The following is a 21986-nucleotide window of genomic DNA, read 5'->3' as shown; positions in this document are numbered from 1 at the left end:
GGAGCCTTGTGGGCAGGCGAGCAGGCCCGTTTTTTGGAAATTGCTGAAAAGGTTTGTTCGGTGTGTGGCAGGCGCACGTCGCGAGCTTGCGTGGCGATCTGCCGGTCTGGAGTTATGCAAATGAGGCCGAATTGCATCCCGGGACATGCTGCGAATGCGCAACGGCGACTGCAGATGTGTAGGAAACGGCGCGCTCGTTTTCTCGTTTTGCCCACACTTTTGAGTGTTAGTGTGGCGTGTGAGTGTGTGAAAGAGTGGGCCCAGCAGGAGGCGGTGGCGTGCGGGGCGAGGAGGTGGCCTAGGCTGCGCGATTTGTGCTGTGGGTGCGGGCCGCTTGCAGGGGCCTGTTTAACTCATACTTACCTGGCAGGGGAGATACCTTGATCAAGAAGGAGGTTCACCCAGGGCGAGGCTCGGCCATTGCACTCCGGCTGTGCTGACCCCTGCGAATTCCCCAAATGTGGGAATCTCGACTGCATAATTTCTGGTAGTGGGGGACTGCGTTCGCGCTCTCCCCTGATGTGCTTGGTCCAAAATCAGATACGGGAGGGTTAGGACACCACGAGCTGCGTGGCTGCGGAAGGATCCCGGTTCGACAGGAGTGGACGCCGCTGCTGGTTCTCGCTGGCTTTTAGTTAGGGGTCCGGAGAAGCATCTCAAGCTAGTTCCACTACTCCTTCCGGACGTTCATTCCCTTTTCAAAGTCAGTCGTTTTGCTGTAGTCTGCGTTCTTTAGGCTGATTATCGAGGTTAGCCTTTATTTGGTCATGGGGGGCCTCGGTACTGTATGCTGAGTCTAAAGACAGTTTCACCCGTTTTCTGATTGCTCGGTTCTGTACCAGTGCAGACATGTCAAACAGTGAATGGCTGTACCTCTATTGTATCCGTGCTCAATGAATGAAATCGGTAAGAAATGAATATATGTCTAGTTATACGAAAAACGAGTGGTTTATCGACTCATCTTCATTTGCAGATTTAGAGGCAGCTTCGATATTTGTTTTACAGATGGGTTTTTTTTTTTGAATATGGGTCACACACATGCCACAGCAACAAAACATCTCTAGAGATGAGGCTATAGATCACCTTTCCATCCTGCAGGTTTTCCTCCCAAAGCCTACGGCACCAACGGCGACCCCTGCTGGCCGGGAGAGCAAAAGCTTACAGCACCTGGTATTCCCAGGCAGTCTCCCATCCAAGTACTAACCAGGCCCGACGCTGCTTAGCTTCCGAGATCAGACGAGATCGGGCGTGTTCAGGGTGGTGTGGCCGTAAGCGAAAGCCCCGGCGCCTGACTCGCTACTTGAAGCTGTGTGTGGCGGGGGTTCCGTGCCCCCCGAGCGGGACTGAAGGATCGTTCGTGTGCCACTCTTTGGAAAGGAGCTGCTTTCCAAATCGCATTGCGTGCCTGGATGTTGGCGAATGCGCTCCCTTGTGTTGGCTCGTCCCGCACTGGAGGAGGACAAACAATCTGCACGGAGGAGCACCAGGCAAGTCTTCACCAGACAAAAACCTCCAGTGCACAGCACTCTGGAAACATTTCGGGGCTTTCGCGTGTTTATTTCAGCACGTAAAGCGCACCGGTCCAACACGTCGGCCGGGCGCGCGGCGCCTCCGCCCTCTTGTGGCCTTGCGGCGTCAGAGCAAGAGGCTCCTTCTCGCTGCCCTTCCGCTGTGTTGCAGGACCCGGAGCGCGCACTTTGTGGGGGGCGGGGGACCGCGTTCGCGCTCTGCCCCCGGTCTCTTGCGCGAGTACTAAATCTCACGGACAGGGGGGCCTCGTCATTGATTGTTACAGGTGAGACGGGGATTAGGAGGAGACCCCGACTGATGGGTAAAGGGGAGCACTTACACCAGAGGGACACCCCCGGCATCTCTTTTTGAGAGACGCCCTGGGGTTTCCTAATGGCCAAGGAGGGTCGGGACCTCGGTTTGACCTCTGTTTGTGCAGCAGAGTGTCGCCATCAGGAGGCTGGGGCGTAAGAGAGCCACACAGCCCGCAGGGTGAGCGCTCCCTACTGGTCCCAGTCACACCTCTTGCAGGAGCAGCAGCAACCGGAGCTTTTCCGGGGTGGAATCTCCCATCCGGGTGCCGGCCAGGCTCACACCTGCTGGGCTGCCCCGGGGGTGAGCCCAGTCGAGAGTCGCAGGGCCAGATCTAGTCACCGGGGAGAAACGATACAAGTGAAGGATTGCTCGGCTCTCGGCACTTGAAAAGACCGACAAATGTCTCGTTCCCGCCGGAGCTGAATGTACCCGCATGTGTGGTGTCGTCTTCTTCCCCCGCCCCGCTGTGTTTGCTGTATTGTCTCTGAAGCCGGCCCCCCCGAGACGAGACGGGCTGTTCCTGTGCCCCAATTAACACTTTACAGGTGCCATTCCCCGGCATTGTGGCCATTGTCGGTGCTCACACGCGATAAGATAAGGCGGAGGAGAGCGGGGCATGCCCAGCGGCAGACATTCAAGGAGGGGGCAGTGCGAGGTGAGGTGAGGTGCGACACGCCGGAGCCCCGACGCAGCTAATGCGGAGCACTTGTTGGACTGGCATCGAAAGGACGTGTGCGCACGGAGCGAGCCTTCCCTGCGGCGGAGCGCGGGAACTTTCCCCCCCCCTCCCGCTGCAGGAGTTGTGTGCGCTGCAGCGGTGCCGAGAGAAAAGCACAGAAGGCAGCAGGCTCTGGAGAGCAGGTAAGAGACGGAGCCTTGTGGGCAGGCGAGCAGGCCCGTTTTTTGGAAATTGCTGAAAAGGTTTGTTCGGTGTGTGGCAGGCGCACGTCGCGAGCTTGCGTGGCGATCTGCCGGTCTGGAGTTATGCAAATGAGGCCGAATTGCATCCCGGGACATGCTGCGAATGCGCAACGGCGACTGCAGATGTGTAGGAAACGGCGCGCTCGTTTTCTCGTTTTGCCCACACTTTTGAGTGTTAGTGTGGCGTGTGAGTGTGTGAAAGAGTGGGCCCAGCAGGAGGCGGTGGCGTGCGGGGCGAGGAGGTGGCCTAGGCTGCGCGATTTGTGCTGTGGGTGCGGGCCGCTTGCAGGGCCTGTTTAACTCATACTTACCTGGCAGGGGAGATACCTTGATCAAGAAGGAGGTTCACCCAGGGCGAGGCTCGGCCATTGCACTCCGGCTGTGCTGACCCCTGCGAATTCCCCAAATGTGGGAATCTCGACTGCATAATTTCTGGTAGTGGGGGACTGCGTTCGCGCTCTCCCCTGATGTGCTTGGTCCAAAATCAGATACGGGAGGGTTAGGACACCACGAGCTGCGTGGCTGCGGAAGGATCCCGGTTCAACAGGAGTGGACGCCGCTGCTGGTTCTCGCTGGCTTTTAGTTAGGCTTTTAGAAAAACGAGTGGTTTATCGACTCATCTTCATTTGCAGATTTAGAGGCAGCTTCGATATTCGTTTTACAGACGGGGTTTTTTTTTTTGAATATGGGTCACACACATGCCACAGCAACAAAACGTCTCTAGAGATGAGGCTATAGATCACCTTTCCATCCTGCAGGTTTTCCTCCCAAAGCCTACGGCACCAACGGCGACCCCTGCTGGCCGGGAGAGCAAGAGCTTATAGCACCTGGTATTCCCAGGCAGTCTCCCATCCAAGTACTAACCAGGACCAACCCTGCTTAGCTTCCAAAATCAGACGAGATCAGGCGTGTTCAGGGTGGTGTGGCCGTAAGCGAAAACCCCGCCACCTGACTCGCTACTTGAAGCTGTGTGTGGCGGGGGCTCCGTGTCCCCCGAGCGGGACTGAAGGATCGTTCGTGTGCAACTCTTTGGAAAGGAGCTGCTTTCCAAATCGCATTGCGTGCCTGGATGTTGGCGAATGCGCTCCCTTGTGTTGGCTCGTCCCGCACTGGAGGAGGACAAACAATCTGCACGGAGGAGCACCAGGCAAGTCTTCAGTGCACAGCCCTCTTGCTGCCCCTGCAGCTGCTTCACTTTTCCCTTTAGTTGCCATCGATTTTTTTGTAGTGCTATACATATACGATTGAGGTATCTTAGAATTCTCCTTCGAAGACCCAGCACTCTCTTTTCTTTTCCCAGTGTTACTCATATCAGACTTTTTAAACCTAAAAAAAAATCGTTTTTTCTTTCAATTATAACTGAAGTTTAAACAACTAGTGTTAAGTCCTTATTTTTCTGTAGTCAAAAAAAGCAAAAATTAACATTCAGGTCATGAAAAACTCAAAAAAACTCCCCAACCACTAAAGTTTACCTCCCACCTGAGCACCATCTTGAACGCCCCTACCACCAGAGAATGCTCACGATTTCGGAAGCTGTCTCCGGGACGTGCTGATTCCACACATCCTGAATAAATCATGATATTGTTAGTTGCTGTAGCTAGACGTTCAAATGAGTTTCATGGCCAGATGGACTGTTTCCTCCAGCGGTATAATATTGCAGTGAGACAGCACGATGCCTGCACGACTATGTCACGCTAAACGCCACAGATTGTGTTTTTCCGTTCGTGTCAGTCGTCCCGCAGCCACGGGAAGTGGGACACAAACATGCTGCAATGCTTTCAAGACGTTAGGATTTGTTTGTGCAACATCCAAGAAGAGTACTTGTGGCTTGAATGTGAACTGTACGTGCCCGCCCCCTTTCCTCTGTAGTGCATGAGTTCCTCCCGGCACGCCCTTCGTCATTGTTCTGTCATCTTGTATTTAAAGGGTTGTATTTCTGCTGCTGAAAATAAGCAACGGTTTTCTCACAACGCCCTTTGTTCCCAACGGAGCCCTTGTCTGTCATGAAATTCTTCAAAACCTCAAGCTAGAAGAAGAAGAAGACGACAAATATGAAGCGTTATAGCAACGACATGCCATGAGACGATCGATAACGATTTCCATAGGATCCCCGCGGTTGCCTGGCAACCGTCAGCTTTGCGCAGTGGCAGTATCGTAGCCTGTGAGGTTTATCCGAGGCGCGATTATTGCTAGTTGAAAACTTTTCCCAATACCCCACTTCCGCCGGTTTGCAATACAATCGGCGAAAGCAATTTTTGACAGTCTCGTCAGAGACTGAGCAAGGTGTTTAAAGACAGATTTGGTCACGGTGATATCATGGTAGAAAGAAACGGTCTTTAGCTCTTTCAGCTTTATGCAGAGAACAGCGTCTGTCGAGATTACTTTTGTGTCAGCGCGAAACGCCGTGTGCTGTCAGTATGATTTCATATTGCTCGTAGCGGCGCCTGGCTTTTGTCTGTCAAACGTTAGGTTGCGCTTCTTCATGCTGCATCGTCGGCATGAGTGGAGCATTTTAAACGTCTGTACTTACTGCGCCCCATAAGAAATCGTTTGTCCCCATTCAAAAGAGATTGTGCGATGTCCTGCAGCGTTCGCAAAGCAAACCTTTGACAGTTTGAAAAGAGGAATTTATTCTGCTTCCTGTGCGTGCAGTAGTTACAAAGTTGAACGTCTTTACACGATCTGCTGCAGTTTTCAGTGGGTGGGCTTTGTCAAATGGCTTGGAAAAACGCACTGTGTTTCGGCTCGGGAAACATCATGAGCAGTGTCCTGCATGTTTTCTGTGTATAGCTGTCTTTTAACGCATACAGAATTCATTCGAAATCATTGATTTCTCCAATTAACAAGGGTCCCTTTTTGAACCTGCCAGAAGCATTCTTTCAATGTAACAGATTTACTCCGGGGAAGGGCAGCATGACATTGAGAGTAGCTCAAGCTTTCAGCACCTTTATCTGACTGCATGTATGCAGACACTGCTCAGAATCCCCTGTAAGATTCTCCTTCAATTCCGTTTTGCAGTGCTTTAGCTCTTTCAAAAGGCTTCGTTTTGCTAGTCACAATCCAAGGCTCATGACAGCATTTGAAAACATTCGCTAATGCGTTGGCCGGGAATCGAACCTGGGTTAACTGCTTTGAAGGCAGCTATGCGCAACACTGGCTCGCTCCAGAATAAATCTCACGTCGAGGACATATTTTTTTCCATTTTACCGTGAGTCGGGCTCAGCTGCACAGAGGAGAGAGCAGAGCAATGAGGTCACGGGGACAGGGGAGTCACACGCTGGCGGTTTGAATACGCGGAAGATCACTGAGGGATCCACAGTATATGGACCCTCCGTGCGCCATCAGTCCGCACTCCGTACTCTGAATCCTGCCATCCGAGTTAAGATCTCGGCGGAACCTGAGGCGCAGTTCCTTCTTAAAACGTAATCTGGTGAGCATTTCTAGAATCGTACTTGTATAGATGCAGCCTTTAATGTGTTGCTAGGTTAAAATTGATGACTTCTTGTATTTCAGTAGGCAACTGCCCTCTTGATTTCGGATTTAATTTCTTTATTACAGGGGCACTTTTATGAAGACAGAGTCATGTTCAGGTACTTTGCTTGATGGAGGAAGCTCATTTTGGACTCTGTGATCTGCTCACCTGGAAAGGTCTGCTATACTACTACAAGAGAGAAGTAGAGTCTGGAAGAAGGGACAATTTTATGATGCTTTGGAAGATAATGTTTTTTTTTTTATACTGAAAATGAAAGGTAGTTGTTTCTATATGGACTCAGTCTTTGGAATTTGTATATATATATTTCAGTGATCCCTCAGCCATTCCTTCTGTATTGTAATTCAATTTCTCTTTTAAAATTCCTTCCCCACTTCTAGGACCTGCAGTTGCTGAACTCCACAATGGCTTCTATTGGAAAGTCTGTGACTGAGACCAAGTAAGTGTTCACTTTTTTATGAAACCATTATTTATTTAGGAGCAATGAGCAATTCTTATATAAATGCAATAAAATCATTATGCTCAAACTATGAGAGAGAAAATTAAGGATAATTTAAGAAATCAGTCTTAGCTTGTTTCTATACACAGATGGTATTATTTATTTTCAAAGGAAACCCGCGAGGATTCCCCTGGTGTGCAAGATGTGCCTGAATACTCTTGATCAGCTTCCTGCTCACTTGAAGAGGGCGTGTATGAAGCACGCCACGGCAGAAAAGATCAGGATGGCCTCTCAACAGGCGAGGGAGGACATGATGAATCACCTGAAGAACGGGGTCATCGTGGATTACCACAGAATAGAGATCGTGTCTGGTGAGGCAAACAGGATAGTGGTTGTAAGACTGCTAGAGTCCTTGGGCCTTTTTGTACATGGGAAGCCTGAAGACACATTGGCAAGGTGAGATATTTTTAATCTGTAAGGCTTCTGTAGTTTCTTTTTGAAATCATTGTTACAACATATTATGTAAAAGCATGTTGAAAAGAATCTACCTGCATTCCAGCGGCCCTGAGCAAGAGGCCGCTGTCCAGGAGGAAGAGATGCCAGAGGTTGCTCTAGAAACTGAAACAGAAGCGGATAAGGAAGGGGAAGATGTGAGCTCTGAAGAACTCTATCAGCAGTAAGACTTTTTATTATTCAGATGTATCTATTTTTTACTAAAATTCTAATTTGTCTTATAGGTATAAAATGTTTAAACCGGTGTTTTATATCCTTACAGGCCCTGAGTAGTTAAAAAGTATCAGCAGGCCGGAAGAGAGTGGCCCAAGCTGGACTCTATAGAAAGCACTCCCTGGATGCTCCTCTCCTGATTGGATTCAAACAGTACCTTACCAAGGATCTGGGAGTGGCAAATTATTCTCAGGAGGTATTTATTTTTTAAAGGCATTTAAAATTAAGCAATGGTATCTTCATTGTAAATGTTTTTATTTCTTAGCTTAAAATTCACCCATGTGAAATGATGTCAGCCATAAACATCATGACTCTATATTTCCTACCTGAATCTATTCTACTTAAATTATTACATTATACACAATTTGAGTTCATTTTAAAAAGTAAAAGGTAATGAAAGGAATGCATTTTCATAAGAAAGATAATACCGATATGCATGTGATAATCTTCCTTATATCATGTAGTGCATCATTTGGACACTTTGTGGGCTTCAAATACAAAGAAAATCATGTTCTATGGTACAAGATAAATACAAAACTTAAGCTTTTATTTTAATTAGATTTCTTTATAAAGCATAAGCAATCATTTATTACATCGCTTATTGAATTAAATCTTTTGACAAGAGGTAAGACTTCTGTTACATTTAAACCCATGTTTAGCTGTGTTTTTTAGATTTAACTGAACCAATTTCTGTGTGTGATAATGTCCTTGAATTCTGACAACATCACACTAAATTACATGATATAAAACAGCTAATGTTTCTAGAGATAAAGTTTCTGAGATGCTTCTAATTACTTTTTATTACCAGGGACAGTTTAATTCACCTTGTACAGTACTGTAAGACCAAGATGCTTTTTTTAAAAGTTATTTAACATTTTATAGAACTTTGTCTACTATGGCAACATGATGTGCTTGGTGAAACTTGGAAAAATACTGCTTGGCCACTTATCTTAAGATAAAGATAGGATAAAGGTTTATCTTTTGCACCTACCTGACCCCCAGGGAAGGCCAATGCTTTCTAAGTTGATGGTTCCCTACAGTAGACTGTACTTTAATTTCAAAGGTAATGTATATTGACCCAAATCAGTTTTGGAATCCAATCTACTGACGAGATGGAGCACATCCTTTTTTCAGGATTTTAGCATCATACGTTTGGTATATTTAGTCCCTAATGCTAAAAGAAATGATCATAGAACATTTGGACACTTTGTGGGCTTGAAATACAAAGCAAATCATGTTCTATGGTACAAGATAAATACAAAACTTAAGCTTTTATTTTAATTAGATTTGTTTATAAAGCATAAGCAATCATTTATTACATTAATATATGTGAAAATAACATTTTAGCATCATATGTTTAGTATATTTAGTCCCTAATGCCGAAAGAAATGATCATTTGTTTAACATGCACGGGTCTGTCTCAAAGGATGCAGTACTCCTGAAGGGTCTCAAACCCTACATTTTGGATGCCTAGCTGTATCCCTCACTTGTGGCACCTCAGAATGACTTCTAACCTTACCTGTGGTGTATTCAGTCCCTATTGCTCAATGCACAGTGTACATACTGCATACATGTGTCTTGAGAATGAGGAATGGGCCCCTGAGACAGTCATTTGCCTGTTTCACAAACAGGGACCTGGACCTGGACCTAGACCTAGACCTAGACCTGGCCCGTACAGGGCTCAAACCCACGACCTTGGTGTTATTAGCACCACGCTCTAACCAACTGAGCTAACCTGCCTCACGACAGTGCTCCTCTCTGTGCTGCAAAAAATCAAACTCAGGGAATTTCTTTTGTCCTCCTTTGAATAGAAAGCCGTGTAATTCAGTGTACGGGCTTTCTCGTGCAGTTTCATGGTTCTTGTAACCCAAATCCTACACTGGCCTGAAGTGCCCCCCCATTTCACAGCATTTTTCAGCTGATTTAAAATGTACCTAAAGGAGAAGCATTATTGAAGACCATCAATTACCAAGAGCTTTTGTCAAAGGTTTTGGTGGTCATTTTGAATGACCACATAGCGCTGTGACCTCGGTTTTACATCTCATCCAAAAGACAGCACCCTTTTACAACACAGCATCTCCGTCACTATACTGGGGCATTGGGACCCGCACAGACCTCAGGGTGAGCGCCCCCCCGCCGGCACCATTAACACCACTTCCAGCTGGAAGCTTTGTTTTTCCCTGTAGCTCATCCTCATCCAGGAACTGACCTGGCTCACACCTGCTTAGCTTCAGTGGGTTTTTTGAGTTGCGAGTTGCAAGGGGATGCAAGTGATGGAGCCGCTTGCTGCAAAAGCCACTGCATTGGCCGGGAATCGAACCCGAGCCTCCCACGTGACAGGCGAGAATTCTACCACTGAACCACCAATGCTCAGTGCCTGGGCCTTCAAAAAAGAAGGTTTTTTGGTGCTCTGTGCAAAACGCGTCGACATCTGCTTCCAGCTGCAAAATGCCATTTGCGGACGCTGAAGAACTTATTTCCAAGGCAGCGGGTACAAGCGATTGGGCGGTTTAAAACCACCAGGAACAGCAAAGAGGCGCGCTTCTTTGCTTGTGCCGAAACAAACCGACTGAAGGCGGACAACGTAGTCGGCAGGATTGGAACCTGTGCGGGGAGACCCCAATGGATTTCTAGTCCATCGCCTTAACCACTCAGCCACGACTACAGCAAGCCCCACTGCCGCTGTGTTCTTGCTACAATCTTACCTGGATCGCGAGGCGCCGGCGGAAGCCTATTTCAAAGTCGTTCTCCGTTTCAAAAAAACATTTCCAAAATACAAGCCTTGCAGACAGACACGCCTCAGAGGACTTAAGGGTGGCTTCATGTCAAAATGATAAAGTCTCCCCGTCCGGACATGAAAATGCCACTTTGTTACACACAAAAAAAGAATCAACAACAGAGAAATGCCCACAAGCATTTGAAAAGCCGCACCACGTCGCACTTGAAATAGCTCTTACATTAGTGGTAGACACAGGAATCGCCTTTTTCTTTACGCTCTTACCAACGCGATGGAAAGCAAAACAAAGCAAAGCAGAGCAAAACAAAACAAACAAACGAAAACCCTCACGTCCTGCACTTGCATATAACGCCGTTACGTGCCCAAGCGGTATTGTACGTCATCCTAGCACTGCACCCCGGGTCGTACGGTATATGGGAACGAGCACACCCCACGAATCGTCTCGAATCACTCCCTACAGCTGTAAGGCGCCTTGAAGCGTGCACCCCCAACATTCTTCTTTGCGCATCTGTGAAAGGTAAACTCTTGAGCAAACTCTGAACCAGCTCTAAGGAAACTAATCCGATTAGACGTTACTTTGACTCATCTTCTTACGCTCAGTGCCGGATTGCTCAAACTCCAGCTAGGGTTAGGGTTAGCATTCCCACGCTACTTAGACACTTTGTTTACGCTCAGTGCTGGATTTTGGGAACTTCAGGACGAATGGGAATTTTCTCCTATCTGTCCATTCTGTTTTGTTTTGGAGACTCTTGGCTGCCTATGTTGTTCAGTGCAGCGTGAAGGAAACATTTTCCAAAACTGTGTCAGCTCAAAAGTTGTAAGAAAACCTCTCCAGGTGCTTTAACTCTCTTCATTTTTGTCATTTAATGTGACACTCGATGTATAACTGGAGCCTCACATATGCAAATGGTGAGGCTCCAGTTCGACACCCAGTTCCACACCACTTTCCAGTATATGACAAAAGCATGGCAGACTGTGCCGGACCAGCTGGTAACTTCCGCTTATTTTGACCATATTAAACATTGGAAATCTTCCCACTTGCATTTGTGACACTTGATTTTGGCTCCACCTAAGACACTCTTAAATCTTCAAACACTTTTCTCTTCTCCCGCAACACACTTGTCTGTCGGCACTATGTGGCAGCGTTGCATGACAACCCATCTCACCACGGAAAGGAACCTAACAGCTTTGGTAAGAGAGTAGAACTACCTGAAGAACTGCTTTCCATGGAAGCAGGACCAAGCGATGTAGCATTTTTATAGTACCAGGAAAGGAGAAGCAGCACTTCGCCTTTGCCGCACAGGCACAAGGTGACGTGCGGCAGACGCCGTAGTCGGCAGGATTCGAACCTGAGTGGGGAGTCCCCAATGGATTTCAAATCCATCGCCTTAACTACTCGGCCACGACTACAGCGAGCTCGCCGCCGCCGCATTCCTCCTATAATCTAACACGGAGTGTGAGGTGGCTGCGGAAACCTTTTTAAAGTCGCTCTCCGTTAAAAAAAATACCTTTCACAAGATACATGCCGGCAGACAGACACGCCTCAGAGGGTTTAAGGCTGGCTTCACGTTCAAATGATAAAGTCTCCCCGTCCGGATGTCAAAATGCAACTTTGGCAGACAGAAAAAACATCAACAAACCACAAATGTGGACAAGGATTTTACAAGCTGCACCACACTGCACTTTCAAAAGCATTTACATTCGTGTTAGACGCAGGAATTGTCTTTGTTTTGCGCGCTTATGAACGCCATAGAAAATGAAACAAAACAAAAGCCCTCAGCTCCTGTACTTGATTATAATGCCGTTACGTGTCGAAGCAGGAATTTACGTCATCTTACCACTGCAACATGGGGAATAGAGGGAAATGAACACACGCTACGAATCGTCTCAATCACTCCCTAGAGTCGTAAGGCACATTGAAGGGTGCACCCCCATCATTAATCGTTGGGCCTCTGTAAAAGGAAAGCTGTTGAGCAGTCTTTGAAACAGCTCGGATGAAACACTTGATTGCTTCCATGTGCATCTGGAGCCCACTTCTTATTTTCACTTCACGCCGCCCAAAGCATTTCTAAAACAGGAGATTCGCGTTTGGGAATGCGCCCTGCCCTACAAATAAAACAGGTCTACGGGTCTGAAACCTGCTCCACGGAAAACAGTTCTGTTGCGCTTTTGATCAAAGGGAGATTCTCTGTTCTTACTTTTTGATTACATAACACCCAAAGGGGCTTCTTTGGAGCTGGATTCCAACCAGCATCCTAAAGTTTCTTGGCGGTATCCTTTACAGTCCTCTGTTCGGTCGACAAGGAACAGAAGGGGGCAGCTTTCCTCACACATACAGTGCAATGTACTGTAGTGTTCCCCTTCATTGAATTCGCAGTTCTGCATCAGACCTCTAACTCGTTTCCTTAGCTTGGATTTAAGCCACGAAGCAGGCCTCTACTGTATAAACGTCTAGAGGAATCACAAACTATTTGAGAGGCCATCATCCCAGGGGGAACTGACAAAGTCTATCCCTAAACACCTAGCGCAGTCTCTCGAGAGACTGTCAAAAATCGCTTTCTCCGTTTGTGCTGCAAGTAAGTGAAAACGCGGTCTCAACCCAGAGCCACTTGGCAGCAGCGGCACGTAAATACTGTTACTACCACTGCTCGATACCAACGTTAGCCTACTATACCATGTTCAGCCACCGCTAGAAAATGTAAGGCTCTAGTACTGGAGCAAACAAAAGGAGAGCCAACGTCAAACGTAGAGAGCGACGAGGATGGGATTCGAACCCATGCGTGCAGAGCACAATAGATTAGCAGTCCATCGCCTTAACCACTCGGCCACCTCGTCGATGAAACTGGGCTGTCCAGACATGGGTTGGCGCGCTCCAGATGATCTTTTTCTTTTTTTTCCCTCATACTCGAGGGTCATTTTCCTGTTCCACATGCGATTTCAACATTTTCCTTGGGAGATGTCAAGCCAGCAAGCCACTGCTGTGGTTCAGTGGCCAGTGTGGAGTTCAGTGGCCCTGTTGTACACAGAAAGCACATTAAGCTCCTTGGACATGAAAAGTTCCAGATAAAAGCCATTTGTCATCCTTTCTCTTGGTGTCGATGTTGCTATTGTATGTAAAGGTGGCAACTTGCTCAGCGAGCAGGCGGAGCACACACCGAATGCAGATGTGTCTGAGTGGTGTGTCCAAGTGGCTGCAAAAGGACAACACTACCGGGGCGCCATTGCTTAGTTGGTTAAAGCGCTTGTCTCTTAAACAGGAGATCCTGAGTCCGAATCCCAGTGTTGCCTTCTTTGTTCTGTCTTCTCGAACAGAACTGGTCCTTACAGACAACCGCCTACGGCTAGACTTAATTAAATGCAAGTATTCATTTCCTGTCTTTAACGCGACTTGTTTTTCTTAAAATGGATGGAACTTGCAAAACATGAAATACAAACATTGCTAATCAGCGCTAGCGGCTGGCAAAAAAAAAGAAGTCAGCAATGTTTTTTTTCTTTAACCTTAACCCTGCTAATGGAGAAGAGTTAAACGACCGAGTCTATGCAGCTTAAACGGTGCTCATGTCGGGTTCTTAGCTGAAAGGGTGGTAAATCACGCTCACCCCAGTCCTTAATCTTTTAAAAGGATACAAAATTGAACCTAGTCGCCACATCACATACATCCTGTTCAACGATAAAAAGGTGACATCTATCCTCGATCCAGAGTAAATCCCACAATGAGGGCATATTTTTTTCCACTTTACCATGAGTCGGGCTCAGCTGCACAGAGGCGAGAGCAGAGCAATGAGGTCACGGGGACAGGGGAGTCACACGCTGGCGGTTTAAACACGCGGAAGAAAACTGAGGGATCCACAGTATGTGGACCCTCCGTGCGCCATCAGTCCGCACTCCGGACTCTGAATCCTGCCATCCAAGTTAAGATCTCGGCGGAACCTGAGGCGCAGTTCCTTCTTAAAACGTAATCTGGTGAGCATTTCTAGAATCGTACTTGTATAGATGCAGCCTTTAATGTGTTGCTAGGTTAAAATTGATGACTTCTTGAACTTCAGTAGGCAACTGCCCTCTTGATTTCGGATTTAATTTCTTTATTACAGGGGCGCTTTTATGAAGACAGAGTCATGTTCAGGTACTTTGCTTGATGGAGGAAGCATATTTCGGACTCTGTGATCTGCTCACCTGGAAAGGTCTGCTGTACTACTACAAGAGAGAAGTAGAGTCTGGAAGAATGGACAATTTTATGATGCTTTGGAAGATAATGTTTTTTTTTTCTTTGAAATCGAAATGAATCAGAATATCAGTGCAAAAGACAAACTCTTGGTTTGGTTTAAAGAGATATGGTTTTAAAACAGACAAAATGTAGAAAACAGGTGTTTCTCACTTTTGGAAAAGAATGGACCGGGGGTAATATTTTACTAGGTGCAGTGCTCATCTCACTGGGTTACAGTCCTGCAGTGTCACAGCAGGGCCAGTGGCGCAATGGATAACGCGTCTGACTACGGATCAGGAGATTGCAGGTTCGACTCCTGCCTGGCTCGGGTCGTTTTTAAACGCATCGGGCTACTCCCTAAGTAGTCTGTGCTACTTACTGCATTGTAATCGTACCCAGTAAGAGATTTCCTTCATGTAAATGAACTGCACCTGACAGCTTTAGAAAAACACCTGGGCTCAGTACGGTGCTGAGAGCTCAGCGTTGCTGTTCTAATTAGCACGCACTGCATCGGCTATGAGCCCGAACCTTTCAATTATTCCGATCAGTAAGTCAACACGTAGTCCACATGAACGGTAGAAATATTCTCTTGTCTGTCTCTTGTTTGTATAGAACTGAATGTCCCTGACAATGTACTGTTAGTTTTAATTGAAGAACGGCATTTGTGTTCAAATATACCAGACAAGTTTATGTAACTGCTCATGCGACACTCAGTTGTAATTAGTCAAGAAATAAAGTCGAACAACAGCTGCGGGTTTGATTCTGAACGTATGAGATTGCAGCGCCTTTTACTTCCATTGACAAATGATAGAGATTCGAAGAGAGATCCTTCAGACCAGCAAGCAAACCCACGGCTATTTCGGTTTTCTATCTAGGCAACGTTGGTGTCTGCAATAGCATACATGAAAGCGTGATGCAATTTCTGTGGCTACATTTGTTGCACGTCATGCACAGTAAGAGTGTTTCTAACACCAAATAAAAAGTCAACAATTAGCGATCACGCCTTCTCCTCAGTTAACCCACTGAAACCCTTGCTGTTAACAGTTCTTTACTGCGTGCTTTACCAGCACCTACATATCGTGTCGGTTCTTTCAGCTTTATTCATTAGGTTTTCAAAGGCATAAGTAGAGCACCAGAGGTGCGAACGCAAAATGTGTAGTTATCTGAAGAATTGATTTCCATGGCAGCGGGTCCAAGCGATTTCGCGTTGTTATAGTACCAGGAAAGGGAAAGCGGCACTTCGCCTCTGCCGCGCAGGCACAAGGCGACGTGCGGCAGACGCCGGAGTCGGCAGGTTTCGAACCTACGCGGGGAAGCCCCAACGCATTTCGAGCCCATCGCCTTAACCACTCGAGCAGGACAAATGCGAGCTCGCCGCTGCCGCATTCCTCCTATAATCAAACACGGACTGCGATTTGGCTGCGGAAACCTTTTTAAAGTTGCTCTCCGTTAAAAAAAATACCTTTCACAAGATTCGTGGCGGCAGACAGACACGCCTCAGAGGGTTTAAGGCTGGCTTCACGTTCAAATGATAAAGTCCCCCAGTCCAGATGTCAAAATGCAACTTTGGCAGACAGAAAAAACATCAACAAACCAAAAATGTGGACAAGGATTTTACAACCTGCACCACACTGCACTTTCAAAAGCATTTACATTCGTGTTAGACGCAGGAATTGTCTTTGTTTTGCGCGCTTATGAACGCCATAGAAAATGAAACAAAACAAAAGCCCTCAGCTCCTGTACTTGATTATAATGCCGTTACGTGTCGAAGCAGGAATTTACGTCATCTTACCACTGCAACATGGGGAATAGAGGGAAATGAACACACGCTACGAATCGTCTCAATCACTCCCTAGAGTCGTAAGGCACATTGAAGGGTGCACCCCCATCATTAATCGTTGGGCCTCTGTAAAAGGAAAGCTGTTGAGCAGTCTTTGAAACAGCTCGGATGAAACACTTGATTGCTTCCATGTGCATCTGGGGTTCATTTCTTATTTACATTTAATTCAAGGGAAAGGCTTGGGTCAGTTTCAGACGGCCTCCAACAGCGAGATTCAAGCGCCCCACCTTCAGCCCAATCTGCGCCGCCAGAACGCCAACGGCTCCTCTGGTCTTTGGGGTGCGGTTGTGACCCCGTAACCTAAAGTGTTGGTGGCAGACAAATGGAGACTAACAGGTGATGTCCTAGGACATGACTACATTGTGACACTCGGTGGGGATGGTGACCATTGCTTGGAAAAGAGTGCGAGGCCCCTTTAGAAAAACATTTTGTTAACAGGCATTCTGCCTCAGCCTAAACACCTATAGCTTGCAAAGCGCATGCTATTAGACAGGCACCTCTGCAAGACCTTAAGAGTCTCTTAAACTAGTGATAGTAAGGTGTTCCCAATGGGCGATGTTTGGCTTTCAAATCATCTCTCTGTGGAAGCGCCGAGATGCAGCTGTTTAAGGCTTAGAAGCAGCTGACTGTTTCACTACCTAGCTGATTACTGTCAGTCAGGGAGCTCAGAGGTGAAAAGCCTGTCTGAGAGACAATTCGCCGTCGATCAGTTCAATATGTTCCGTTCCTGCTCGGTGCAACTGAGATCATCTTGGTAGCCGTGTAGCTCAGATGAGTGAGAGCGTGTGTGTGTGTACCACCGTGATTGGATGCCGGTCCTTCTCAGGTCACAGTAAACCTTCTGCTGCCTAACTTCCCTAATTTTGGGGATCCCTTTGAAAAAGCAAAGGAAAAAAAAACTGTCTCTCATCAGCGTGATTGACCCTACCCAGTATGCCCCAGTGGCCTAATGGCTAAGACACTGGCCTCCTAAAACAGGGATTGTGGGTTTGAGTCCCATCTGGGGTGCTCCTGTCCCATTTTGAGCGTACAAATGTCCTTGTGATTTGCAAAGCTACAACCCCACCTTACTCAGTGAGCGTCTCTGCTTTTCTCTCACATACAGTTGGGAGAAAAACTTTTGTAAACAGCCCTTCGGAATGATGTGGATTTCTGCATGAATGGCTCCTAACATGTGATCTTATCTTTATCTAAGTCATAATAATTAATAAAGAGAGTCTGATTTAACAAACAACACACGCCCAACATTTGACATTGCTGTTTCTTTATTGACCAAATGGTTTAAACAATCAAGGTCATTGATGGAAAAAGTACGTGAACCCTTATATTAAGGAGCTAGTGGAACCTCCTTTATGACAAAAACCTCAATTCCCACTTTCTGTAGTGGCTGGTCAGACCTGAGCAGCGGTTAGGAGGTATTTTGGCCTATTCCTCTATGCAAAACTGTTTCAGTTCATGTATATTTTTGGGATGTCTTGTGCTGAATGGCCTGCTTCAGATCACGCCACAGCACTTCAATGGGATTGGGGTCAGGACTCTTACTTGGCCATCCCAAAATATGGAATTTCTTCTGTTTCAGCCACTCTGTTGTTGATGTACTCCTTTGTTTTTGTCATGCTGCATGACCCAGCGTCTTTCGAGTTTTAGATCACAGGCAGACACCCTGACATTCTGCTGTAGAATTTCCTGATACATCTTTGAATTCATCGGTCCCTTGATGATTGCAAGCCGTACAGCCTCCGCCATGCTTCCCAGGTGGGATGAGGTTTTGGAGTTGGTATGCAGTGTTTTGTTATCTCCAAACATAACGCTGTGCACATTTACCAACAAGTTCAACTTTTGTCACGTCTGTCCACAGAACATTGTTCCAGGAGTTGCTGTGGAACATCCATGTGGTCTTTAGCAAACTTGAGAGGGGCAGTGGTGGTTTTTTTTGGGGGGGAGAGCAGTGGTTTCCTCCGTGGTGACCTCGCATGATCACCACTCCTGTTCAGATTTCTTCTTATGGTGGACTCATGGACACAGACGTAAGACAAAGTCAACCACCTGTTCGCTAGATCCCATCCCCACTCAGCTAGTCAAAGATTCCCTCGAAGGACTGGCAGGACCTATAATTAGTATGATGAATGCATCGCTTGCGTCAGGCGTTGTACCTGATCAATTTAAGGTAGCGGTTGTTAGACCGCTCCTTAAGAAGTCAAATTTGGATCCACAAGTTCTTAACAACTACAGGCCTGTCTCAAAGGTCCCATTTCAATCTAAAAGTTTTGAGAGAATAGTTGTTGCCCAACGTCAATCGTATCTGGATTCAAATAATATACTTGAGAAATTTCAATCTGGTTTCTGAAACAGCATTAACAAGAGCCTTAAATGATATTCTCTTAGCTACTGATGCGCGGAATGCAACAGTGCTAGGTTGCAACAGAGCTAGGAATGCAAACGTTAGGTTGCGCTTCTTCATGCTGCATGGTCGGCATGAGTGGAGCTTTTTAAACGTCTGTACTTAGTGCGCCTCATAAGAAATCGTTTGTCCCCGTTCAAAAGAGATTGTGCGATGTCCTGCAGCGTTCGCAAAGCAAACCTTTGACAGTTTGAAAAGAGGAATTTATTCTGCTTCCTGTGCGTGCAGTAGTTACAAAGTTGAACGTCTTTACACGATCTGCTGCAGTTTTCAGTGGGCGGGCTTTGTCAGATGGCTTGGAAAAACGCACTGTGTTTCGGCTCGGGAAACATCATGAGCAGTGTCCTGCATGTTTTCTGTGTATAGCTGTCTTTTAACGCATACAGAATTCATTCGAAATCATTGATTTCTCCAATTAACAAAGGTCCCTTAAAGGATGAGTCAAAGTAACGTCTAATCGGATTAGTTTCCTTAGAGCTGGTTTAGAGTTTGCTCAAGAGTTTACCTTTCACAGATGCGCAAAGAAGAATGTTGGGGGTGCACGCTTCAAGGCGCCTTACAGCTGTAGGGAGTGATTCGAGACGATTCGTGGCGTGTGCTCGTTCCCATATACCGTACGCCCCGGGGTGCAGTGCTAGGATGACGTATAATACCGCTTGGGCACGTAACGGCGTTATACGCAAGTGCGGGACATGAGGGTTTTCGTTTGTTCGTTTTGTTTTGCTCTGCTTTGCTTTGTTTTGCTTTCCATCGCGTTGGTAAGAGCGTAAATAAAAAGGCGATTCCTGCGTCTACCACTAATGTAAGAGCTATTTCAAGTGCGACGTGGTGCGGCTTTTCAAATGCTTGTGGGCATTTCTCTGTTGTTGATTCTTTTTTTGTGTGTAACAAAGTGGCATTTTCATGTCCGGACGGGGAGACTTTATCATTCCGACATGAAGCCACCCTTAAGTCCTCTGAGGCGTGTCTGTCTGCAAGGCTTGTATTTTGGAAATGTTTTTTTGAAACGGAGAACGACTTTGAAATAGGCTTCCGCCGGCGCCTCGCGATCCAGGTAAGATTGTAGCAAGAACGCAGCGGCAGTGGGGCTTGCTGTAGTCGTGGCCGAGTGGTTAAGGCCATGGACTAGAAATCCATTGGCGTCTCCCCGCGCAGATTCGAATCCTGCCGACTACGTTGTCCGCCTCCAGTCGGTGTGTTTCGGCGCAAGCAAAGAAGCGCGCCTCTTTGCTGTTCCTGGTGGTTTTAAAACGCCCAATCGCTTGTACCCGCTGCCTTGGAAATAAGTTCTTCAGCGTCCGCGAATGGCATTTTGCAGTTGGAAGCAGATGTCGACGCGTTTTGCACAGAGCACCAAAAAAGCGTCTTTTTTGAAGGCCCAGGCACTGAGCATTGGTGGTTCAGTGGTAGATTTCTCGCCTGCCACGCAAGAGGCTCGGGTTCGATTCCCGGCCAATGCAGTGGCTTTTGCAGCGAGCGGCTCCATCACTTGCACCCCCTTGCAACTCGCAACTCAAAAAACCCACTGAAGCTAAGCAGGTGTGAGCCAGGTCAGTACCCGGATGAGGGTGAGCTACAGGGAAAAACAAAGCTTCCAGCTGGAAGCGGTGTTAATGGTGCCGGCGGGGGGGGGCGCTCACCCTGAGGTCTGTGCGGGTCCCAATGCCCCAGTATAGTGACGGAGATGCTGTGTTGTAAAAGGGTGCTGTCTTTCGGATGAGATGTAAAACCGAGGTCACAGCGCTCTGTGGTCATTAAAAATGACCACCAAAACCTTTGACAAAAGCTCTTGGTAATTGATGGTCTTCAATAATGCTTCTCCTTTAGGTACATTTTAAATCAGCTGAAAACTGTTGTGAAATGGGGGGGCACTTCAGGCCAGTGTAGGATTTGGGTTACAAGAACCATGAAACTGCACGAGAAAGCCCGTACACTGAATTACACGGCTTTCTATTCAAAGGAGGGCAAAAGAAATTCCCTGAGATCGATTTTTGCAGCACAGAGAGGAACACTGTCGTGAGGCCGTTTAGCTCAGCTGGTTAGAGCGTGGTGCTAATAATGCCAAGGTCTCGGGTTCGATCCCTGTACGGGCCAGGTCCTTTTCTCCTCTCTTACCAAAGCTGTTAGGTTCCTTTCCGTGGTGAGAGGGGTTGTCATGCAACGCTGCCACATAGTGCCGACAGACAAGAGTGTTGCGGGAGAAGAGAAAAGTGTTTGAAGATTCAAGAGTGTCTTAGGTGGAGCCAAAATCAAGTGTCACAAATGCAAGTGGGAGGATTTCCAATGTTTAATATGGTAAAAATAAGCGGAAGTTATCTGCCGGTCCGGCACAGTCTGCCATGCTTTTGCCATATACTGTAAAGTGGTGTCGAACTGCAAATGGTGAGGCTCCAGTTATACATCGAGTGTCACATTAAATGACAAAAATGAAGAGAGTTAAAGCAGCTGGAGAGGTTTTCTTACAACTTTTGAGCTGACACAGTTTTGGAAAATGTTTTCTTCACGCTGCACTGTACAACATAGGCAGCCAAGAGTCTCCAAAACAAAACAGAATGGACATATAGGAGAAAATTCCCACTCGTCCTGAAGTTCCCAAAATCCAGCACTGAGCGTAAACAAAGTGTCTAAGTAGCGTGGGAATGCTAACCCTAACCCTAGCTGGAGTTTGAGCAATCCAGCACTGAGCGTAAAAAGATGAGTCAAAGTAACGTCTAATCGGATTGGTTTCCTTAGAGCTGGTTCAGAGTTTGCTCAAGAGTTTACCTTTCACAGATGCGCAAAGAAGAATGTTGGGGGTGCACGCTTCAAGGCGCCTTACAGCTGTAGGGAGTGATTCGAGACGAATCGTGGCGTGTGCTCGTTCCCATATACCGTACGCCCCGGGGTGCAGCGCTAAGATGACGTACAATACCGCTTGGGCACGTAACGGCGTTATATGCAAGTGCGGGACGTGAGGGTTTTCGTTTGTTCGTTTTGTTTTGCTCTGCTTTGCTTTGTTGTCTTTCCATCGCGTTGGTAAGAGCGTAAATAAAAAGGCGATTCCTGCGTCTACCACTAATGTAAGAGCTATTTCAAGTGCGACGTGGTGCGGCTTTTCAAATGCTTGTGGGCATTTCTCTGTTGTTGATTCTTTTTTTGTGTGTAACAAAGTGGCATTTTCATGTCCGGACGGGGAGACTTTATCATTCCGACATGAAGCCACCCTTAAGTCCTCTGAGGCGTGTCTGTCTGCAAGGCTTGTATTTTGGAAATGTTTTTTTGAAACGGAGAACGACTTTGAAATAGGCTTCCGCCGGCGCCTCGCGATCCAGGTAAGATTGTAGCAAGAACGCAGCGGCGGTGGGGCTTTCTGTAGTCGTGGCCGAGTGGTTTAGGTGATGGACTAGAAATCCATTGGGGTCTCC

The 21986-nt window shown here is 47.1% G+C and overlaps 8 non-coding genes and 1 pseudogene across 8 annotated transcripts; 4 read left to right on the top strand and 5 right to left on the bottom strand.

The window, feature by feature from the left end:
• Nucleotides 1–355: 355 nt before the first annotated feature.
• On the top strand, nucleotides 356–519 carry LOC148631211 (U1 spliceosomal RNA). The gene has a single exon (XR_015934841.1). It is a non-coding gene; the product is annotated as a U1 spliceosomal RNA (small nuclear RNA).
• Nucleotides 520–1155: 636 nt separating this feature from the next.
• Nucleotides 1156–1274, bottom strand: LOC148631210 (5S ribosomal RNA). The gene has a single exon (XR_015934850.1). It is a non-coding gene; the product is annotated as a 5S ribosomal RNA (ribosomal RNA).
• Nucleotides 1275–3048: 1774 nt separating this feature from the next.
• LOC148631209 (U1 spliceosomal RNA) lies at nucleotides 3049–3212 on the top strand. The gene has a single exon (XR_015934840.1). It is a non-coding gene; the product is annotated as a U1 spliceosomal RNA (small nuclear RNA).
• Nucleotides 3213–3560: 348 nt separating this feature from the next.
• LOC148631208 (5S ribosomal RNA) lies at nucleotides 3561–3679 on the bottom strand (annotated as a pseudogene).
• Nucleotides 3680–4877: 1198 nt separating this feature from the next.
• On the top strand, nucleotides 4878–5019 carry LOC148631207 (U4 spliceosomal RNA). The gene has a single exon (XR_015934827.1). It is a non-coding gene; the product is annotated as a U4 spliceosomal RNA (small nuclear RNA).
• A 4680-nt stretch (nucleotides 5020–9699) lies between these two features.
• trnad-guc (transfer RNA aspartic acid (anticodon GUC)) lies at nucleotides 9700–9770 on the bottom strand. The gene has a single exon. It is a non-coding gene; the product is annotated as a tRNA-Asp (tRNA).
• Nucleotides 9771–11465: 1695 nt separating this feature from the next.
• trnas-uga (transfer RNA serine (anticodon UGA)) lies at nucleotides 11466–11547 on the bottom strand. Its single transcript has one exon. It is a non-coding gene; the product is annotated as a tRNA-Ser (tRNA).
• Nucleotides 11548–12890: 1343 nt separating this feature from the next.
• trnas-gcu (transfer RNA serine (anticodon GCU)) lies at nucleotides 12891–12972 on the bottom strand. Its single transcript has one exon. It is a non-coding gene; the product is annotated as a tRNA-Ser (tRNA).
• Nucleotides 12973–14596: 1624 nt separating this feature from the next.
• trnar-acg (transfer RNA arginine (anticodon ACG)) lies at nucleotides 14597–14669 on the top strand. The gene has a single exon. It is a non-coding gene; the product is annotated as a tRNA-Arg (tRNA).
• Nucleotides 14670–21986: the final 7317 nt, after the last annotated feature.

This window comes from Lepisosteus platostomus, unplaced genomic scaffold, assembly GCF_059453375.1.
Source record: "Lepisosteus platostomus isolate fLepPlt1 unplaced genomic scaffold, fLepPlt1.hap1 Scaffold_79_H1, whole genome shotgun sequence".
NCBI lineage: Eukaryota > Metazoa > Chordata > Actinopteri > Semionotiformes > Lepisosteidae > Lepisosteus > Lepisosteus platostomus.
Note: the sequence above shows the minus strand (reverse complement) of the source record. Positions and strands in the feature narration are given on the sequence as shown.